At 44.7% G+C, this 23,895-nt stretch overlaps 1 protein-coding gene across 3 annotated transcripts in view; it reads left to right on the top strand.

The window, feature by feature from the left end:
• Nucleotides 1-20,722, top strand: part of TTI2 (TELO2 interacting protein 2) — a 50,910-nt gene extending 30,188 nt beyond the window's left edge. The window contains exon 9 of one of the 3 annotated variants that reach the window (XM_085845153.1): nt 19,588-20,722. The gene's annotated coding sequence lies outside the window, so the exon portion shown is untranslated. Of the gene's footprint in view, nt 1-161; nt 546-7,900; nt 15,169-19,587 lie in introns of those variants that run through there. The other 2 variants (XM_085845155.1, XM_085845154.1) reach the window with 2 other exon arrangements.
• The last annotated feature ends 3,173 nt before the right edge of the window (nt 20,723-23,895 follow it).

Here is a 23,895-nt window from a genome sequence, read left to right as displayed (position 1 = left end):
AGAGTTTGTCTATTTACAGAGCATTATTATGAAGCTTCTTGCATTGCCAGCCATGCCGACCAGATGGTCTCATGTCTGTATGTTGTATTTGAACATGCATTGCCGTAAGCCGTGCTGACGTGTGTCTTGCATGTGGAGCTTATTTGTGCATTTTGTTGCAGTGACTCTCCGTGGAAGAAACGTCAATGAATAAAGACGCGAATTAAAGATGTGACGTCTGCTTCGTCGGTGATCTTTTAGAGCAGCATTGAAAATCGTCCTGGGGTGATAAGCCAGGCTTTAGATGGGGTATTGCGAGCATCTTTGAAAGATCACGAATACCCATAACACTCTAAACGCGTCAAACACGATCTGTACCTTGCTGCTCCATCAAGCTGGGGGGATTTAATACATTATTTAATCGACTAGGTTTGCATCGTTACAAGTAAATGATTGTGTGGTATGTCGTCCTGACGAGCCCATAAAAAGGCGAAACTATGGTCGGCAGCTCCACTGTCCTTTACTTGTGACCTTTAAAATACTTGAGTGTGGCCCACGGAAGCCATCTGGAATGGAGGTGGTGGTGTACATGCACACATGGTGTTCAATGCCATGTTGCCTTTTCAGGACGAAAGGGTTTGTTTTGGTTTATTATTACAGCCGACCGCAATCCCACCTCCTGGTCGTTGTGCAGCGAGGCAGAGGCAATGTTGCTTGTGTGGCAGCCAGCCATTGTTGCTTGCATTTTGCACAGATTTGGTTGTTACGGGACACGATCTGTACCTTGCTGCACCATCAAGCTAGGAGATTTAATATATTGTCATGTCTGAGGCTGACAAACGCGAAATTCCTTAGAACTTGGATCCTTTATCCCAGGAATGGCAAACGGTTTCTTAATACTGTGTTCACTTTAATTTACAACTTTACCATTTCCCAGGGTCACCCAAAATGACCAAATTTTATAGCAGTGCGGCATGCACTGGAAGCAGATGGATGGAAGATGTTTCTTACATTTTTAAAGGTTTATTTATAATGAATATGGGGGGAAATGTGGACAGGACAAGCAGATCGGAACAGTCCAAGCGAGACCAATATACACAAGCAGGGAAATGGGGACACATTTATGTACAATGACGAATGAGAATAATTCTGAACCTGGCTACCTGCCTACGTGCCACAGAAAACTGAATCTCTACAACAGTGGGATATTCGGGTGAGGACTTCCCTTCGGAGTGAAGTGCTGGTCGATAGTGCAGCTCGTTCTGTAAGCAGGAGCGAGTGGACGACGACGACAGCCAGGAATGATGAGAAGTGATAAAGAAAAGGTGAATCAGAGATGATGAGCGAGAGAAAAACAAAGCGATCCCCTTTTTGTCTCAAGGTTGTACTCCAACTCAAGGTTCTAGAAGTGCTATCAACATAAATTTGGTGTCAAAAATAGGGGTTTTTAGGGTCAAAAAACATCATTTTACACATATGAATGTCCTCTGCCAGCTTATTCTGTCATTATGACATATATGACTTCAAAAATAGAACTTTCTCAATAATATATTAGTTTATTTATACAGCATATCAATACATGTGTAATTCCTGAACAATATATTATGATTCAGACTATAAGTCAATCAATATACCAAAATAAGCAGCACAACAACTGCTATGAGTTGGCTTTCTTGCCTTTCATGAAAGTGATGTATCCCTCTTGGTTACATTTACATTTGCACTGAGGAGTGCAGCTGAGGTTGGCCTTGCCACACTTACAGTGTGAACAGTCACCCTCACAACAACATTCGATCAGCTCTCCACAAGCTCTGGATACTTCGGGGATAGTGATCCATGTTGGCACCCAAGTGTCATTGATTTTGCTCCATCCAAAATCTTGGGGATCTGGACACACCAGCTGTACCTCAGTACTTTGTGCCCAAATTCAAGCTTGGTATACTGCTCTGCGGGCATGTTGAAGCAAAGCATCCGAGAAAATGAGAAATATTTAGATTACTATTTGTCCAAAAGCAACACCTTTAACAAATTATCATAGTTTTTTATAATTTAAATCCCTGCGTTGGTGGCAATTTGTCCATTGTCCGATTTTTGTGACAGAATATGTCAAGCCTAGCTTCATTAACATTCTCCAGGGGGCTGCTTTTGTCATAGATGATGATTGCAAGCTTTTTAAAGTGAGGAGATGGTGCATCAAGAGGGTGGAAAGGATGCTCAAACAGGTATAAAAGTGTTTCTGCCACTTCACTGTACGACTGCCAGGCCAGCCAGGTTGATTTTTTGCCTCTTTCTCGAAAAGATGATGTCGTATCGCACCCAGTGAATGCGTGGTACATTGGCATTGCCTGGGATTTTTGCTGTCCAAGACTGGAACAGATTCTGTTGATGCTGTAGTATCTGAACTTCTTTCCCATTCCAAAGGCCACCCATATATCAGCCTTCGGTTGGACTATCTGGAGACAATGGTATTTGCCAAGTAGTGTCACAACTACATCGGTGTCCACAGTACGGACTTCAACTGACTTTGCCCCATGCGCAAAAGCATCCTGAACGTGGACCAGTATTCGAGAATCTACCTCCTCGTGGTTGCAATCCAACATGTCTTCATCACAGCCCAGTGATATAACCGACTCCCCTAAAGCAAGCAAAATATATACTGTATTCAGCATATTAACTTGATTCAATATAAACTCAATTATAATCCTTGAATTTATCATACTATCTGTAATGGTGTGTTAATAAACCTACCTGACGTGATGTGTATAGCTTTGTTGGGAGGGCATATCATTTCACCAGCCTTATTCGAGAGGAAGTCGAACAGTTCCTTTTTGTTCATTACATTCCGAAGAAAGTCTGGCCAGTTGGTGAGCAGTTTTTCCGGGCCAGAGACTTTCCTTCTAATACCTTCTCCTCGTTTCTCTCTCGTGGAATCTTTCAAACTGCCAGGAAGATACGTATCCCAAACAATGTCGACCCTTTTGCGGCTATCTAGCTGCTTTGACACGTATGGAAAGAAGACCTTGCTGCTATATTCATCAAATGTGCTGACAGCATTAGTCGGCAGACAATGGACAATGACAGCACTGTCCAAAACTTTACAGTCAAAGTTAATAGGTGGTTCAGGCTGACCTGGTTCCTCCAAACATTTCAAGAGTTCAGACTTTGTGCCTGTCAGATAGAGTCTACCCAGATCTGACAGCAATGGAGGGAAGGACTGCATTTCATGCGAAAAAAAATCCTTCAAGCCACCCTCACGGTTGTTGTTAATATGCAGTCTAAATGTATTATATTTTACAAAATCACTTGTTTTTATAATAGTTTCAGCTTACTTACAATTAATGTTGGTCAAACCCATCCTTGCATGTGTCAACTGTAACTTCATCTTGGGTGTAGTAGAGAAGTAGGTCACATGGGGTGCCACGAAATGTTATCACACAAACAAAAAGGCTTTAAAGACACTCCGTGGCATTGAAGCTGTATGTTGAATAGTATTACTCATGTTTGTTTCTAATGTCCATCAGTTGTAAATTTGCTGATTTGTATTAATATTTCAAACTAGTGTTAATGGTATGCATTTGGAAAGCTTATCCTCATTATTTCTGACAATATGCATTAAGATGATCAATCTTTTTGATAAAAAAATTCATAAACGTATTTCAAAAACAAAATTTTTTGCTTGAAATGCACAAAATCAAATTCCTGGACCCTGAAAACCCCTATTTTGATATTAAATTCATATCAATAGCACTTCTGTAGCCACTGATATGGGATTTTTCATTTTCCTGGTGGCCATCTTGGATTTTGCTGCGTATATTGCATACCGTGAATATTTTATCGGGGCTCCCCTTCTAAATTTGTTTCCCTTAGCCAATAGAAGCCTCATGCAAAATTTGGCGCTTTTGTCCGCCCTGTAACGATTGTCTTGAAAATTGACCCTAAGCCACCCCACTACATGGCTTGCATACACCGACCAGACAGATCGTGATTGGTCATCGGAAAGTACGTCAGACTTTTTTTTTTCCAGAAGCTCAGACCTTACTCTGTGGACTCTCTTTTGTATACATAGTCGAGGCTCATGGAACAGCTAAAAGTAAATGTTCATACTCACTGCCTCTGCATGTTTTAAAAGATGACTTACTCCATTTTCCCTGTTTACAACAGTAAATGTATACGACGCGAAACACGCGGACCATGTTACACTTACCATTGTCTAGCTTTGGTTCCCTCCTTCCACGTAACACACACACACACACACACTCACACACACACACACACACACACACACACACACACACACACACACACACACACACACACACACACACACACACACACACACTCACACACGTATGTGTGCCTTGCTGACTGGGTCTTCCTCATAACCATCCCATTTCAGCCTTTCAATCTCAATACAGTCTGCCAAGATGGGCCAGCAGAGGCACACACACATTCATGTGCAACAACTGCATGTGGTTATATACATACCACCACCCCCAGCCAGTGAGAACAACACAAACAACAACAACCAAACACCAACTTTCACTCCCAGAATCCACTTCACTGGAAATATATACAAGATCAACATAGGCCGAGGTCACATTTGCCACGGCGGCCGTGGGGTCTCCAAAATCTGCGGCCACGAGCAATTATACGGCGGCCGCAGTATTTCCACGGTCACACAATGTAGCAGTCACATATGTTTTTATTTTTCAGGGAGCCGCACGGCGTATTTAGAAATCGTGGAGACCGAAAACGTGGGGGTGCTGTACGGTCTTTGATTTGATGTCGCACGGCGACCTTAGGGCGTCGCTGCGGCGGCCATAGAATTTTCAAGGCAGACGCAAGGTGCCCGCAAGGCGACCGCAGGGGGGCCCTAAGGTGAACGTGTGGCCAGACTGACGGTAACGAGTGGGTATATATATATACTAGTTCTTTTTTTACTGAAATAAAAATATAACAGTGTATATATAACTGAATATACTATCACTATAATATACCGTGGTGCCCCAAGAATCCGAACGCCCCATTGTTTGAACAAATTGGAATCCAAACAATTTTTTCGAGAAAATTTTGCCCTAAAAACCTAATACATTTACAAAAACCGAACACAATGTAGCGTTCATGTTTGTTCACGTGTCTCCCACACCTGCTCGAGCCGCATCTTCGCGCTTTGTTCATTCAGTTCGTCGGTGGAAGTACTCATGAAAGCATCTCTCATGTGTCGATCGATACTTTAGGCCTCAGTCACATTTGCTCTACGGCGAGGATACGGCGGCCGTACGCCCTCTAAATTGACAAACGTGCGGCGGCCACAGAGAAGCTGAGGTGGCCTCAGGGTGGCCCTACGCCGTATGGCTATATTTTACAAGCCGTAAGGTCACCGTGGAATTATAACGCGGAGTTATAACTTTTTTCATTTCTACGTTCGTCGTAGAAATTCGACAAGCCGAAACAAAGGAACTGGTAAAAATAAATAAATAAATTAACCCATTCGTTACCGTCCGTCTGGCCGCACGTTCGCCCTAGGGTCCCCCTGCAGTCGCCTTGCGGGCACCTTGAGGCTACCTTGAAAATTCTATGGCTGCTGCAGGAACGCCCTAAGGTCACCGTGCGACATCAAATCAAAGACCGTATGACAGCCCCACGTTTTCGGTCTCCACAATTTATAAATACGTCATGCGTCGACCCGAAAAAGTAAAACATATGTGACTGCTACATTGTGTGACCGTGGAAATACTGCGGCCACTTTATAATTGCTATTGCCCGTACATTTTGTAGACCCTCTGGCCGCCGAGCCAAATGTGACTTTAGCCTTACCTCGTGTTTTCACCTTCATTTGTGATGTTTGTTTTTTTTAATGATCTTGTGTTTTAATTAATAACAAAAAAAGCAATCCGATCACGTGGTGTGACGGACTGTTGGGCAAGGATTGAATTTCACAGCAAAACCAGTTGTAATTTGGAATATCCATGATTACGTCAGCCCGATGCGTTTGATGAAAGTGATTGTGGTTCTGCGGGCATCATGTTTGATGAGCTGCCCTGGGGGCAGCGCTCGCAGAGTGCGCGAGTGATCGGAACCCAGGCCCGAGCTCGAGCCTGTGTGGACCTTTGGATGTGGTGATTGTACCAGTTTACATAGAATACACCGCCACCGAAGGTCATTTACTCATCTTATTTTACCTTCAACATGGGGAATTTCAGTTTAAAGTGTCTTGAAAGTGGGTTTTCTTTGGGTCCACGAACAGATTAATTCACTCCATTATTTCTTATTTGGAAAATATTTTTGGAATCCAAACTTTTTGCGATCTGAACAGCCTCCTGGAACTAATTAAATTGGGATTCTGGGGGCACAACTGTGTATCGGCAAACACCTATACTCCGATCTCGAACGGTAGCGCACGGTCGACGCAGACTGCCACGGAGGCCGTACGTAGGTGCACGGCGGGCATAGGGGAATCGTGCGTCGACCCTGCGTTGCCCGCAGGTAGTCACACAGACCGCAAGGCCACCGTACGGCGACAGTGGAAATAGTGCGGTCACCGTAATTTTTTGGGGGTTGGGAAAATTCATTTTTCATTGAGAAGAGCTTACGGCAGCTGCACGAATGACGCAAGCCCACCGTACGCCCTATGTGCGGTCGACGTGGAACGCATCTACATCATAGCTTGGCTTGTCGAATTGCTATGGCGAACGTAGAAATGAAAAAAAGTTATAACTCCGCGCTATAATTCCACGGCTCCCCTACGGCCTGTAAAATATAGCCAAACGGCGTAGGGCCTCCCTGAGGCCACCTCAGTTTCTCTGCGGCCGCCGCACGTTTCTGTCAATTCAGAGGGTGTACGGCCGCCGTATCCTCGCCGTAGAACAAATATGACCTAGGCCTAACCAACCAGCCTCACAACATACACCGCTCAGACCAAGAACCACACCACATGTACATCTCAATACATCTTCCACTTTCAGAAAACGCTCCCATTCGGACAGAAGGAAGCACCAAACAACCAGCCTCAACTGACACTGCTTGACCTGCCTCCACGAACATCCTCCAAATCTAGAGTGAACTCTCCCCTCGCCAAACCTTCTCCCCACACTGTGTGTGTGTGTGTGTGTGTGTGTGTGCGCGTGCGTGTGTGTGCGTGCGTGTGTGCGTGCGTGCGCGCGTGCGTGCGTGCGTGCGTGCGTGCGTGCGCGTGTGCGTGCGTGCGTGCGTGCGTGTGTGTGTGTGTGTGTGTGTGTGTGTGTGCGCGTGCGTGTGTGTGCGTGCGTGTGTGCGTGCGTGCGCGCGTGCATACTTGATATTCCAAGAGATAGATGGCTTTAATCAGAATTTTGGGTAAGGATGGTTTGACAGGCCTACTTTATGTAAAAAAGGGTGCTGAATCCAAAAAAGCAGTCTTATTGACCCTACTCAAGACAAAATGACCATTTTAACCTTTTTTGCCCATATATGACCATATTCGGTCAAATTATTTTGGGTAGGTGGGTTTCATCAGAATTTTGGGTAAGAATGATTTGACAAGCCTATTTTAGGTAAAAGAGTGTGCCGATTCCAAAAAAGCAGTGTTGTTGACCTCGCTCAAGACACAATGACCATTTTAACCCTTTCCGGTCAAATTATGACGATATTTGGTCAATTTCTATTGGTCCGCGTTTGGATGTTCTGAAGGTGTGCACATCGTTTGAATTGTATCACATCATATTATGTTCTGTTCATGATAATCATGACATATAAATATATAATGAAGAAGTAACCAATTGGCCAATTGCTTTGTTCAGTTTTTGACCACCAGTGGTCAAAAGTTTGAAATTCCATGTTGGGGCATATCGCATGTTTACATAGTCTTTTCGAGCAGTGTGCAAAATCAACAATGATGTTAAGACTAATTGTTTTAATTTGTATTTTCATTTTCTGTTTGCAGGTGGCAGCACCTCCTTGAGTGGCTCAGATGATATAACATGTGCTTTAGGCCTACATCATACTGTGCAGCTGACAAGACAGTTCATGTTTTTGGGACATGCTTCGTGAGGAACTACCCAGGAAGTTGATCCTCATCATCGCTGATGGTGGAGAGGTGCCGTTGCAGTGTGTGTTGCATGTGGGTGATACAGAGCATGATGGTGCTGCAGTGACTCCTTTTACTAAGCAGACATGGGAAACAGCAGGCGACATTGCTCAATCCAGAATTCAATATCAGAAGAGATCAAAGTACCTCGTTATATGTGAATCCATTAACTTTGAAGCTGAACCACTGCCTCATTATGGATTTCATAGTGACTGTTACAGCAAATTCACGGCTTATCAGACACAGTCCAAAGAAAAGAAAATATTTTCTGATGAACATGTTACTGTTGAAACACGATCTATGGTGGAACAGCCCCCAGTGGCAACTACCTCAACTACTGGTGTGCTAAATAAAAATTGTATTTTCTGCAATGGTCTGGACCATAAGCATTTCCCCAGTGGTTTTGAAACACTATCTCCATGTGAAACTATACAAGCACAGGACAGTATTTTAAATGCTGCAAGGCAACTGAACGACAAAGATTTCCTTCGTGAATATGAGCACATTGACTTCATAGCCAAGGAAGTCAACTACCACAACACATGCAGAGCAAGGTATATTGCTAAAGGTACCAAGGTTCAAATATAAGAAAAAGGTTCAACGTACGCACAGAGATGAGAATCTGCTTTCTTAAGAATAATTTCATATATAGACTCTGAAATATTTCTGATTTAAATTTCAAAGAAATTGGTTGATGTCAATCAAACCAACATTGAATTTCTCAAAGAAGAGGAGGGGAGGGAAGACCCTACCTCTGAACCAAACAATCTTTTGTCCAAAATCAAAGCACATTATGGCAGCAAGCTTCAGGTTGATCAAGAAAGTAAAAAACAAGGGACCTATCTCTCTATCACAAAGGATGCTATGGACAATGAAATAAAGAATGTAGCTTTGTTCCTCAGGGGGAAGATCCAGAAGCTCTGAGAGAATAATCTCCCAAATCCAATCACAGTAGAAGCAATCCATGATGGTCAGTCTACAAATATACCTACTGAAATATCAGAGTTCTATAGGATTCTGTACACCGGCTCAAAAGATGACGCCAGTGAGAGAGTGGAGCGGTATATTGAATCATCAGCTGAGGATGATATCTACAAAACTACTAATGGAACAGTGAAGCCATCAAAACACATGCTGCTGGGCATGGGTTTTGAAGAGTATTACTGGCTCCAGGAAGGTTCAGGAAATTATTATTCACTTTGGCCATTCTATAGGATATCATACTGCAGAAGAATGAGACCCAAATTTCTGCTGACATTATTGAGAAGAACCGAGTTCTTCCTGATGGCCTGCAAGCAAGCAAAGGACTAAGCACAAACACAGCTTGGGACAACTATGATGAATCAATGTATCATGACACACAGGGCATCTGTGTCCAAAATGAAGTTCCAGTTATATCAACACCAACAGCAACAATGAAAACATCTTCTACAAGCTTGGAATCAATCAAAGTAGCAAGCTCATCAACTACAGAGAATACACTTCCTATTTCGTCCATTGGAGAAAATAAAGGGACTTGATGCAGGTATGCTCCCACCCTGCAAAAATTGGCACGGTGCAATTACGTGGCATATCTCTGGAAGCACGCACATCTAAGAGATCCACGAGAGAACATTCAACCCACAGATCACGGCTGGAAAGAGGTCAACGGAGATTTTGTACCACTCTGGTTTACCGGCAGTCAGATGCCAACTATTCTTTCTAAAACCATGGAACCAGAAGATGTCCCAGATGGAGATGAGGATGATGATGACAATGATTGGATTACTGATGATGATTCAGAGGATGAAGAAGACAGTGATGATGATGAAAATGAAAATAACTAATTGAAAGGGTAAATGGAAAGCTTGCAAATATCAATATTTGAAATATTGATATTTCCCAGAACAATATTCAACACTGGGGCCTATTCATATTTGGCCAAAAACTGGCCAAAAATAGTTATTTTGTCTTACATAGGGTCAATAAGATTGCTTTTTTGGTAATCAGCACCCTCTTTTACCTAAAATAGGCTTGTCAAATCATCTTGACCTAAAGTTCTGATTAAACCCACTATTTGATGGAATAAGGGAATATTTGGCCAAAAAGGGTTAAGATTGTCATTTTGTCTTGATTGAGGTCAATAAGACTGTTTTATTTGGAATCGGCACCCTTTTTACATAAAGTAAGCTTGTCAAATCAGCCTTACCTAAAAATTCTGATCAAACCCACCTACCCAACGTAGTTTGACCAAATATGGTCGTATTTGGTCAAAAAGGGATTAAAATGGTCATTTTGTCTTGAGTGGGGTCAATAAGACTGCTTTTTTGGATTCAGCACCCTTTTTTACATAGAGTAGGCCTATCAAACCATCCTTACCCAAAATTCTGATTAAAGCCATCTATCTCCTAGGGTATGAGGCTTGCAAACTTTTACTGATCCTTCCCATATGGGGCGTGGCTCGGATAACAGAGTGGTGATTGATCCAATTCTTAGCTGAGACCAGGAATCCTGCATTTTCCCAATGACTGCTTGCTGTTTCATTGCCTCGCATCATGGCAGAAAAAGGAGACGTCCCCCATGTTAACATAACAATAATTTTAATCACAAAAACAGTGATAGGTAAACAGAACATGCGATACAGAATTTCAACGAAGGCTCGAATCAAGCCATATCCCTGACAAGACAAGTGCAGGACACCTAATGTTCACTTGAAAACTCGTGCCACAAGCCTCGCAAGAACAAAGGATGGGTAAGGAGGGAGTTGGGGGTGGGTGGGGAGTTTGCAAATTTATAATTAAACCTGAAGCCAGGACAGAAGAGAATGATGGGAGGGTGGTAGAGATGGCATCTCTACCTATAGGGTGGTACAGGTGCAACAATAATGAATGGCTCGCTCGGATATGGGTTCATGTGCAAATGCAGCTGTTTGTGCTCTGAGGAAAACTTGCTCCCATCCCCAGTCTCTCTCTCTCTTCACCAACTCTTGCTGCCAACAACTGCAATTGCTGCTGTGGGCTTTCATCCTCTTGCTGCCTCTTTTTTTTTTAACTTTTCACTTTGCCTCTGCACTTGTGGGCATCCCTTCTTATTTTCCCATTGCTCTGTCCTATTTTATCATCTATTTACAAAAGGGTGAGATGGAATTCAACAATGCTATTATGTAAATCCATCACAATCTGCATCTGCTCCTTGTGGATTGGAACTATCATTAACGTTGCAAAGTTTCAATGGTCAGGCAAGCAGGGGGGCAGTGTGGTGCAGGAAACTTGGTTACAAGCAGAGGACAGCTGGCTTCATCAGGGCAATGATGGGAGGGGTGTTGGCAGATAGGAGGGTGACTTGACAAGGGGGTGGGGAAGGGGTTTCTTGTGCTCTTGAGAAAACATTCACCTTACCAATTTGGTGCACCCAACGATGAGGCAAAGTAGGAGTAACTCACAGGTGTTGGCTACTCACCCCATGGCTATGCCCATTCTCACGAGACCAATCCGGTGGTCACCCTTTGTCTTCCTATTGCATCCTCTGCTGCTACCTCCTCCTCCTTTTCTTCTCCCCTTTACCACTGCTAATCCTTTTCTTCTTCAAACTGTCCCAACCCCTTGAGTAAAATGTGTCCCTGCCTCATGGCCTATCTCTAGCTGGTCTTGTCTACTGTGATGCTGATGGACTCTGATTTATACCGTCCCTGGGTCAGTCCATACAGCCCTGATGGTCAGGTCATTGTCTAACTCATGCAGTTTCCAGCATTGTCACTGGAGGTCTTCTGGCTGCATCACCAATTCTATTATCGACAGTGGCCATAACCTCACCCTCGAGCCCCAACACCACAGTAGACCCCACTATCACTCCGTCGATCTCCTACATTGTGTCCTCAGTCAGTGACCCTAACTCCTTATTTGCCCCCATGGCGAGGTGCAAGGACCAACTCGGGATTCTCTTCCAGATTTCTCAAAGGTGTGCCTCCCCACAACGTTGTCGTGCTCCTATTATGTGACATCTATTCTCTGTCCAAGCCCTCCGTTGTTTACACCTGGGCTGCCGCTCTTCTGGGTGGAGATTTTGCCTGAAGCTTAACCTACCCAGTCTTCATTCCCACTCGGCTGTGCTTGCTTCCATTCCTGCATTGATTGATTGCCAGCACCTCTGCTAACATGTCAAATATTGACTGTCTATCTTTTCTTTTTCTGGGATGTCCACTGCCCCACTGTATGGTGCTGCTGGTGCCGTTATCCTCCCCATTCCATCTTAACCAAAAGCGAAGATGCATTCCCATCTGCCATGTTTTCCAAATTACAAACTTTTTTCCAATTCCATGATTTGAAACAAATTTTGCATGTAATTCACAATAAATTTATTCATAAAAATGGTGACAATTGAAGAGCACAAAATAAGGCACAACAATGATCAATAACTTAATTCAACAAGGAACTATATTTGAATGAGGACTTGGATCCAGACCGAGGCCAGACAAGATAGACGGAACAGGTGATCTAAAAAAAATAAAAAATAAAAAATACTGCAACATTCCTGGCAACAAAAATCAAGGGGTATGAATAGGTAGGGGTTGCAAATGATGAACTTGAAGTCGGGGGCAGAGGAAATGATGCAAGATAAATAACGTGGATGGGGGTAGGGAGAGGGAGAGGGACAGTGTTTTGGTGGTGGAGTTTGGATTTGGGGGAAGGAATTATAATCCTTGTAAAATAAGCAATTTGTTGTCTGTCTGACTGATCCCGTCGTTATTGTCCAATCTTAACCAAACTTGACGGGGACTAAGGGTTACATGACGGAGGTTGTAGCATTTTCATTTTTTTCCCACCTTGGATGGACTTGTTGATGTGTATACATAGCTTAGCATGGTGTTTTATGGGGGCACACTTCCTGGAAGTAAAAATTGCTATAAACCACAAACTGTTGAGTCAATTCTGTCCAATGTACGATGACTTTTTTAAACAGTCGCTATACTGTTTACACCAAATTTAAAATAAATTCGAAGTAAACCCGACATCCTTGAGGCATTCCATGCTTATTATCGCATTCCCCACAGACTAATGGACCCGAGCCGTCTGAACTTGCTCGGCCTCTCGTTAGACCTTAATGATCTTAAGTTGATAAAGGTGCTTAAATTTGTCTTCATGCATGAATGATGTATCCCAATGCCTGTTTCTTCGACTACTTCTTACCAACAGATTATATGTGGATTGTACATGGATTGTTTGTAACTTGTATCTTCAGGCCTCTTATGACATTTCTCTCAGCTATAGCTTCAAGTATGACTCGCACTATTGCTCCCGACACCCTTATGACCCAATTGTGACCTTTATTCGATGCACAATCCCATTCCTAATGGATGCTAGCATTGTTTAATACTCACTGAAGGGAAATTTTGACATGTACATGTATTATGCTTTTGGAAAACTTACCCCAGGGGGAGAGCATTCATGGACACGTAGGTGACCCGAGGATCCGTTGTTTCATTCGTCTTTGTATAGATGCTCCTTGGTCCCTTTTCAAAGGGCTGTTTTCGGTACATGCATTGGCTCGGCTGTATTTTTCCAATATAATGTCTCCTCCCTCCACCTCTTACTTTCAATCTTTCTTCCTTCACACCCTCATTCTGTTCAATCTCTGCTACTTTGTCTTCCTTCCTTTACCACATTGGCCTGTTTCGACAGTCCACCCATAATCTCCCCTTCATCAAACATTCCTTCAACGGTCCCTCCTTCACCCCCATAGGTCTTGCCTTTGGCCCTGCGGCCGTTTGGTCATCCCTCAGTCCGGCGGAATTCCCTTCCGTGTTCCCTCCATTTGCTCATTGTTTAATTGGGCGGAGGTCAAAGGGCGGAGGAGCTCCTTGTGAGCCAACGGCCATCCATATCTAGTGCCCAACTGTGTCTGCGGACGTCCTCCTACAGTTGGGTTACTTTTTAATTAGGAGGTTGGTGGCGGGATTTGCACTCCGGCCACCGTAAAACCCTTCATTCCGCAAAACACAAAAGCGCAAAAAAAATCTGAAAACCCACTCCGTGGGAGTACCTCCTGTGCAGCTTCCCTTCACAGGGCAGCTCACCGGATGACGGGATTGGAGCAAAGCCTTCGGGACCCCCAATCTTTGATGATAGGAGGGAAACCATGGGGTAACATCCCGGGTCAGATTGCGGGAGAGTGTGTCAGAGTGGTGCTGAGGTGTCGTCCACCAGACGGTGGTCTCCTTGGGTTAACCTGAGGCGGTCCCTTCGGGTGGGTGCCTGGAATGTCCTATCCCTAAGAGAGGATGATCACCTGTCTCTGCGATTCTCTCAGCGAGGGAGTCTCATGAGTGGAGGAGGCCAGTGGGCCGACCACGTGCCTCGTGGTTGCAGCAGGTTGACCATCTCAAGGAGATGGGGATCGGCCTGGCATCTGCCTGGGGGATGGCCAGACGGAGGCCCCTGGAGTACCGGTAGAAAGTGGACGCAGCGACGCGCTGTTCTGGCACATGCTCCCATACCTGACCTGACCTCTCCTGTATATTTGGCCTGTGTGAGGTGAGGGAGAAAGGAAAAGGCTGCTTTTATTTTCTCCATACATGACTTTTATTTTATTTTCAAGTTGTCCTTGTTTTATTCTTCTCCTCAGTGAATGATAGCAAAGTCTTATTTTAGTAAGATTGAATAAGAATACATTTTATGGTTAAATCTGCTCTTATGTGCCTTTTTGCTTTGTTGTTTCTAAATACTTTTTCAAAAAAAAAGATTGCTTGCTTGTGTGTTTGTAATAAATAATTGTTTGTTATTTCTTGTCTGTCTCGGTTGTCTTTTCCTTTATTAGTCTGACAGTGCACAAGTATAGTTAGAAGGGAAGTTCTACCCCAATAATTTGCTTTGTTCGCCAGCGCACACTCACCGCCACGCTCGACAGTAATCTGAGCGTGCGCTGAGGGCATGTGACCCAAATTTGCTGGCTGTCCACAGGTAAGGTATCACACGAAGTATTGTAACCCTGCCCGGATTGGCCATGCCAATCAGCGTTCCTGGTTGCCTAGCAACCTGCTGGTGTGCGGAGTTATCTGTGCCTGGCGGCCTCAGGACCGCTTGTTCGGAAGGTACGCAAGTGCTCCCTCCCTCTCGTGACAGGCCTTGAGCCCCGGCACATAGAAGCTGTATCGGCTGAGAGTCGCTGGTCCACACACCTACCAGAAGTATAAAAAAAAAATTCACAAATTAATCAATTCCATTCAATGATGATGGCATAAAAATAATATTCAGGCTATTACACAATAATAATAATAACAATCTTACTGTAATAATGTTAACGATATTTAAATGTATAAATATATATATTTTAATATAGTGGAACTAATGTGTGTGGCTATCTATATATTAATACTGAAGGACCAATTTTGTGATCCTCCTAGCGGTCGAGTCACGTTTTTCTCGGTACTGTGACCTGGACTGAAAGAAACTTCGTACCTGTAAGAGTGCATCGCACATAGTGGCGATAGTCAACCTTCAACTCTGAAGCAGAATAAACACTTTTCGTCCAAAAAAATTGCAAAGCAGCACAACTCTGTGAACCATCCCAGATGTGAAAAACATTTTTGACGTATAAAAACGCATGCTTGAGACAGGAATGCCACAAAAAGTTGGGGCTAGGCAATTTGGTGTTCATCGGAGTACCATACAGTCACCCTCGAGACGTTATCAACAAGCAGGCAACATCAGCGACCGTCCACGTTATGGGCAACCACGTATGATGTCACGTCGGCATGATAACCGTATCTGGTTGGTACACCTTAGGAATTGGTTCCAGACAAAGTTTGAAAGCTCTCAGCATCCCTGGCTTGCAACCAATCAATGCTAGAGCTGTCAGGAATCGGTTACGCGAGCATACAATCCAACCACGACGAGCATTACGTCCGATCTTTGTTGACACATAATCGACATGTGCACCCAGCTTGGTGTAGACGATGTCTGAGGTTCACAAGACAAGATTGGGCAGCTATCCTCTTTGCAGATGACTCGAGGATCCCTCTTGACAGTAGCGATGGCTGTTGTCACGTTTATCGATGGGAAGGGGAACTTCACGGCTGACGTATGTGTTGTGCAACGTTAGTCGTTAGGCATTGAAAGCGTGATGGTATGGGACGGCATCACCGCACATAACATAACCCAGCTGGAGGTCATGAGTGCCATTTTGGAGACATGTCTTGCACGCATGTGGTGACGTTCTAATGTCGATTTCATGTTTGTCAAACATGAAATATTGATATGACCAAACAATGTGACGTGTTCATTTTCATTTCTCATTTCATATCGGTGTAAATGATGCACAGGAACTTTTTCCGTCCAACTATATCAATGTGAACATGGTCATATCTGGCGTCTAGTGTAGAAAACATGCCAAGAGGAGACCTGATGATGTATTTTGGGTCTCTGACATCACAATTCACTCCCTGCCAGACAAAACACCGAGTCACAAAATGTTGAGTGGCTCTGATGCCAGGGTGAGAAAAATAGTGCGGAGTGTCAAAAATTGCACGTCGATACTCGCGAGGGACGTAAGGACTAGGATCACCTGTGGAAACATCACAGACAATCCTACCCTCAGAAGTGGGGAGTGGTACCTCTTTGAACTGGAGTGACTGAATTGGTTTGCAGCCTTTGTAGCTCCTCATCATGCTGTTGGGCTTCAGCTATGGTAGTGAAATTGATGTTGGATGCATCCAGAGCATTTACGTCAACTTCGGAGAGTGCATCTGCTGCAGAGTTGTTTTTACCACCAATGTGCTTCAAGTTCGTCATGGACTGGAAGATAAAATCAAGATGTCGTACTTCTCTTTGAGAGTGAGAATAGAGTCTTGACTTGGGAGCATAGGTTAATGACTTGAGGTCTGTATAGATAGAGAATATCCTCCCTTCTCGCATATGCCGAAAGTGTTTGACACCCAGATAGGTTGCGAGAGGTTCTCTCTCTCAAACATGTGATATCTGGTCTCTGCAGGTTGAAAATGCTTTTCGAAAAAGGAGAGTGGCTATCAGACGTCGTGTACATTTTGCTGCAAAACTTCTACTCCCATGTAATGTCCAAGGCATTGACCTCGAGGCATGGTGGTGCTTCAGCCTTGGGATGAACAAGAAGCGTGGCCTCGGCCAACCTTACCTTCACCTCTTCGAAGGCAGACAATTTTTCATCAAGGGTGACGGGCTGATTTTTCTTGCTCTTGTTACCTAGTATGTCCATCAATGGCTGATACTCGGCTCTGCAGTTAGGGATGAAACACCTGTAAAAATTCACAAGGTCAAGAAATTCCCTCAACTTTTGCTGTGATGTGGGTGCAGGAAATGCTTGTATGGTCTTGACTTTCTCCTCCAGTGAATATATACCGTGTTCGTCGATGACGTGGCTGAGAAAGGCGAGGGAGGATGGCACCCCAAAGTAACATTTGCTGGGATTGATGACAATGCCATACTCAACAAACTGTTCGAAAAGTAATCTGAAGTGTGCCTCGTGTTCTTCCTCTGACGGGCTTGCTACTAGCAGATCGTCAAGGGAAGCATAGACGAAAGGAAGACCATGGATGACTTCATCGATCAACCTCTGAAACGGCTGCGCAGCATTGCACAAGCCAAATGGCATGCGGACAAACTCGTTGAATCAAAAAGGTGTTGTGATGGCTGTTTTGTGTTTGTCAATCAGCTCCGCCGGTATCTGGTGATGTGCTCTGACGAGGTCTTTCTTGGGGGAAAACACATGCACCTTCGAGTGAGGATGAAAAATCCTGCAAATGGACTTCTTCGGTACCATATGTCGGGGTATAGACCAGTTCCTATCGGATTGTCGTATGATGCTGAGTTCAAGCGTGTGCTCGAACTCTAACTGAGCGCTAATCAGACGATCTGGGGTAAGGTGCCGTGGTCATGCTGCAACTGGAGGTCCATGAGTTACCATGTGGTGAGTGATAGAGTGCTTGATCGCACAATCCCTGTATACTGGACGAGCAATCTCTGGGTATTCACGAAGGATGGTGTCATAACGTGAAGGACATATAGTTTTCACGAACATGGGGCTGATGGAGGGTGTATGATTGATGATTCCTTGCACAGTCAGGCTGGTCGTGGTGTCTGAGCTTGTGATGTTTGACATCCACAAGCAGGTCAAACTGGCGAAGAAAATCAGCCCCGATGATGGGTGTAGGTAACTCAGCAACCACGAATACCCATCAAAATACTCGTTGCAGTTCAAGATTGAGCATTAAAGATCTCTCCTGGTATGTGGTGATGAGCAAGTGATTCACTGCCTGCAACTGGATTGATAGATGCTGCCCTTCACTTTTGTGAAAAGGTGGTAAAACTTTCACTTCAGCACCATTATCCACTCAACATGTAGTACCTGTTGCCTTGTCGTTTCTGCAGAATAGGTGACTGGATTTGTTGCTGCCAAGCTGACTTGTCGCTGCTAGTCACTAGCGTTGGAGTTTCCTTGCTCCGAAGGGCGGGACTGATATGAGCATGGGCTGATGATGCATTTGTGAGCCGTTTCTCCATGTTTCCAATGGTAACGGCATATCTGTTTGGCGTGTTGGTGGGCGCTTGAGCTGTTATTGTGTCCACTTGATCAAGTTCTCGATGGACCACACCCACGGCTTGTACTCCCCTCTCTTTCCACCTGTAGTTGTGTCGTGAGAGCTTGTACCCCTCTGGTCAAGTTCTCAATCCCAGAATGAGAACTTGACCAGAGGGGGTACAAGCTCTCACGACACAACTACAGGTGGAGAGAGAGGATTGAGAGCTGAACAAGGTGCTTGCTTGGTCTGGTTGGGTGAGTACGAAACTCCGTGATTTAAGAGAGGAAATGTGTGGCTGAATTTTGAGCTGCGAATGCGGTTTAACTCCAGTGAAACTCAAGTCAGTGAGTCATTTACACGACAGTGTGTAAATAGCGAGCTGCAGGCAGGAAAGCGTTGTCTCTCGAGGAGGAGGTCCAAGAGCCCGATAGTAGTGTCGGGCAAAATGATTGGTTCAAAACCAGATTAAAAAAAAAACACGCCTGCACGACTGCCGTTGGTTGGACAAGTAAATGGAACAAAGTTCATGATTTAAAAGTACTAATAAATTGGCGCCGATGAAAAGTACACATGTAGTTAAGTATCCTATTGTTACCTCCACCACCGAAGGTGAAGGAGGTTGTGTTTTCATCCCTTTCAGTCTGTTTGTTTGTCTTTGTGCAGGATATCTCAAAGAGTTGTTGACGGATTCGGATGAAACTTGGTGGACAGGTTAGGTGTATGACCATGCCAAATTGGTTCGATTTTGGTGAAGATCTGAATCTGGATCTGGATATGAGAATTATTTAATATTTGAAGTGATTCTTCACCATTGATAGGGCCAAACCGATATAGTACTGTATGGCATGATATTTCAAAAATGTATTGGGCCCGATATATTCTCGTGGATCAGGCATTATGGGTTGGTGGTATGCACTCTATTGAGTGCCCTTCTAGTTTGTTCTGATTTTTTTTTTTAATCTCTCTCTCTCTCTCTCTCTCTCTCTCTCTTTTTATTCCACTTGTTACCTCACAGGTTTCTGACACCACGAGGATAAGACTGCATTGGCATTTGACCATGTCGCCCACGGGGTCTCTGGTCACTCAAATGCCTCCACGTTCATGTCATCCTGGTTCTTGGCAGCATCTGTGTGGGCAGAATGGCACTTCAAACCAACAGCTAACTGAGCGAAAGGTCTCCATTTGCTGGAATCTTGGCGGGACAATGGTTTCCCTGTGTGTGCGACTGGTGGACAGGACACAAGTTTAGCTCATCAATGTGTCAGGATTGAATCTTCTGTGCCTCTCGTGCTTTGTTTTTGTGATGATCCGTGAGAAAGATGGCATCGCGTCCAGTGTCCACCCATCCACCTCCTGTAAGCTGTGTACGATCTAATTTATTGTTGGAGTATTTCAATGGCACCCTTCATGGAAGCTTATTGTAAAGAGCTTTGCGGAACGAAGTTTAACATCTCTGGAATGACACACCCATCTTTGAGGATTGGCTGATTGGGACGTAGCAAAGGGGTCCGCAATTTTGTGGCACTCTTACTCGGCCACCTTTGGGCCCACTTCGTGGACCGTTCATCCGATGCTTGTCGAAGATTCCAAGCACCAGGTATGAGTCCAACACGAGGCTGCAAGTTGCTCCACGTCGAGCGTGTGTCACAAAGCGACCCTTACCCTGGTAACCCATCACCACATCACCACATCATCACTGGCTATTTATCTCCCCCACCGGTGTGACACCATTTGTACCTGGACCCTATAATTGGCTCTTCCGCGAGCCTCCATGTTGATCTCCAGGAGATGTTTAATGATTCATAACGGTGTTTTTATTTGGAGGTTTGTTTCGAACCCTACGTAGCAATCCGATGGAGCGAACACTGGGATGATGCCGTGGTGTTAGGAATGGATTGAGAGCTGATTGTTTGTTTGTTTGGTGAATCCCGTCGTCCATGTTTGATTGTGTTGTAAATCCGGCCGCGGTAATGAACCTTCCTTGAACCCTCCGTGCCAGTCCCAAGTTGTCCATTTACCGAGTGCCCTTTTGCTTGAGGAGCAGTTGAAGCTGATTGAAAGTGATAACTTATGCATGTTTTATGAGAAGCAAATGCTAATGAGAGGGGTCTGTTGTGTCTGCTGCCCTGGTTCCTTGTACGTTGATCCTTTTGTTTAAGGACTTTTGTTGAGAGATTTTTCTGACACTTATTTGGATTATTAATGTTGGAGAGGGTACGTGAAGTTTTTTTTTAGTTTTTTTTTATTTTATTTTTTTTTTGTGGGGGGGGGATCTGCCGTACGTTGCAACGATTTGGCCAATTTATAATTCATTAATGGTTGAAATAAATAAATAAATTGATTTCAGAAGTATGTATTTGAGGATGAGGAAGTGTGGGGTTTGTGATTCTGGCACCAGCTGTGACCTCCCTTGCTTAGTTTAGTTGTCAAGGAGACCGCAGTAATTTACAGGAACCTAAACGTTCTTGACGTCCGGTGCCCCGGGGGTAGAGCCCGGCGCCTTGGGGGCACTGCCCGATTAACTCGACCGTTTCTCATTAGTCTTTAGCACAGTGAGACTTGTGCTGTTTGTATCGGGCAAAACGTCATTTGCGCGGGTAGACCGCCTGTAATGATCGCCATCATCAAACCCTTTCATGGCCAGCCCCTGGTCGGTTAAAATGGCCGAGACCCTTGCGGAACGCACACTCGCCTCCAAGCTATCTCGTCTGGGTTCCTCCTCGTGTCTCGCATGCAGGGTGATTTATCAGTAGGTGTGCAGTCCCTCAGCTGGGCGTCCCATCTTTGCAATACTTGGTGGACGTTAAAGATCCCGCCGTGTCCTTCATGACATGTAGGAGAGCTATCGCCGGCACCCTGAGCAAATTAAAAAAATCCTGCTCTAAATTACAGAGGGTGTTGCATCAGCAGTCCAGCCATACCCGATACCGAAGCCAACGATGGCTGCTTACGAAAAGTGGTGGAACTATTGGGTGGAATTGTTGTTGCTGTTATGGAGTTATTCATTTATTTATTTGCATATTGATTTGGGCAAATGGGGAAGGTGTGTGTTTGTGTGTGTTCCATCGTAGCGACTGAGAAGTGAAAGGGTGAGACCCTGACCTCAGCGTTTATCTCTACCATACCTTTTGGGGTTAGCGGTCACACCCCTGCATCCGTTATTTAGCACAGCTCCAAATGGTGCTCAAGCTCACCCACGGCTGTGCGACCGAGGGAAAGCGTGCTGGGGTGTCGTGGGAAACTAGTCCCACATGTCTCGTCGGCTAAAGTGCCAGATGTTCATTAAATCACCGGTCCTTTAATTTCCCTTTTCTTTCCTCGTCCCTCGATATATTATCCTTTTATTCAAGGAATTCTGGGCAGGACGTCTGTGGAGCCCCCTTTGTTCACTTTTGAGGTTTGGCTGAAATGTAAGTCTAATAACACTCCATAGGTTCAGCTAAAGGAGGATCATTATAGGAAATGCCCCATCATGCGTTATTATGGTCCAGTCTCGCTAGTAGTCGGTCTCTCTCTCTCTCTGCAGTCCCAAAGTCTCATTTTGCATCAAAGGCTTCAAAGGAACTTTTATTTATTTTATATTTTGATATGGTCCCATAATCAGGACGAGGTCCCATAATTTATCAACATCACCGATAGGTTTTTTTTTTTTTTTATGGTGATCTTGGGCTCATGAATGAGCTTGTACATGTATCATATGTGAGACAAACATTAGTGACGTCAGTGTTTGGTGGATGTTAAAGACCCCGTGGTGTCCTTCACGAAGAGTAGGAACAAATTACAAATTCCTGCCCAAAACGCGTTCAGTGTCATGTAATGGTCTGGTCAGCCAATTCGTGAAAGACTTAGAAGGGCAGAACCGTTCCCTGAGAACCCTCCAATGTGGGAATAAGTTGTCATTAACTAAAGTACCTTTTAAGAACCTATCCCTCTCAGGGACATATTACTGGATCTAAACACATGTACTTGTAGAAGGTATCCTTGCAGGTACCTGCGTACATGAGCCCTCAGAGACATGACTACACTTGAGAGTTTTGTGGTGGGACTGGTGGTGGAAACTTATGAGGATGACTTAGAAATTTGGGGCTTTGCTTGGTCAAGGTGGTCTGACCCATCATGCCTTGGATGGAGGTGGGGGGGGGAGGAGCAGCAGAGTGACAATACAAAGAGAATTGACAACAAAGCAGATTGGGAGACTCAAACACTTGGCGACTGTGCCGCAGCTGTTGGTGCTGGTGAGGGAGTAACTGTGAGCCAAGGGTCATGGTGTTAACCCTTTAACGCACACACTATCCCTATAGACCTTTTAAGTACCTCCTGCTGCGGCAGCACAGATGGTGGCACCGCGAGCCTGTGGTGAGCACGGCTGCTTGCGAAACCCTCTACAGACTGCAATTACCTGATGTAATATCAAAGTTGCCGTCCGATCTCCATTCGTCGCTGTTGCTTTATTTTGAAAGTCCTCGGGCAGGGTGTTTGCGGTTCAGTGATCAAACGTCACCGTGGCCGTGGTGCATCCACGATGGAGAACCTGTGTGCTTTCCCCACCGCTAGTGGTTTCTCGTACCACTCCCCCACCCTCTGGAAATCAGGGCAGCCGGGAAGGAATTTATAATTCGACTTTAACACCGGCACACAATAGCCTACACGTTTTGAGGGGAGCAGTAACGTCCACATGAACCGAAATGCAGAGGGGTCAACTGACTTCAGCTCTCTTCTGATGGATGGTGTACTCTGTGAAGCAACACCCTACCTAAGAACCACTGGATGACAGTTTATGTTGTTCGATGAGGAGGTGGTCCCAGATGAGTGACCTCTGACCTATGGTGTCAATCGTACAATCCTGATACGCTTTGATTTTGATGGATCAGAGCGTGTTGATCCAAACACTTGGTACGTACTGGCACCAAAGCAAGGGCTGCAGTCCTTTGCTTTAACTACAACTACAAAGCAGTGTAATAACCACACCCAATGAAGTATGCTTTCACCAAAACCACGGTACTGTGTTCAACTTCACGGCCGCGGTACGAAGGCAGGGCCGCGGTGCTGTAATTTTGAAGTGCGACTTCGGTGCTAATATGTGTATTTCTAAGTGCTAGTACACCCACTTCCTCAAGCATCAGCAGGAACGGTCATGTTATTATCCTCTGTAGAGTGTATAGATTACCGCAGATCTTGGCACGGATCCATTGGTCTGTGTGAGACGTGATAAACATATAATTCCTCAAGAACGTCGGTGTTTCTTCGTATCATTTTAGTGTTAAACAGCAGTAGCGACTGTTTAAAAAAGTAATCGTACATGTTTGTGGTTTATAATATATTT

Source organism: Eptatretus burgeri, chromosome 11 (assembly GCF_056783735.1).
Source record: "Eptatretus burgeri isolate ZD-2024b chromosome 11, Ebu_testis_v1, whole genome shotgun sequence".
NCBI lineage: Eukaryota > Metazoa > Chordata > Myxini > Myxiniformes > Myxinidae > Eptatretus > Eptatretus burgeri.
The sequence above is the reverse complement of the archived record's forward strand: the minus strand, read 5'-3'. Positions and strand labels throughout refer to the sequence as shown.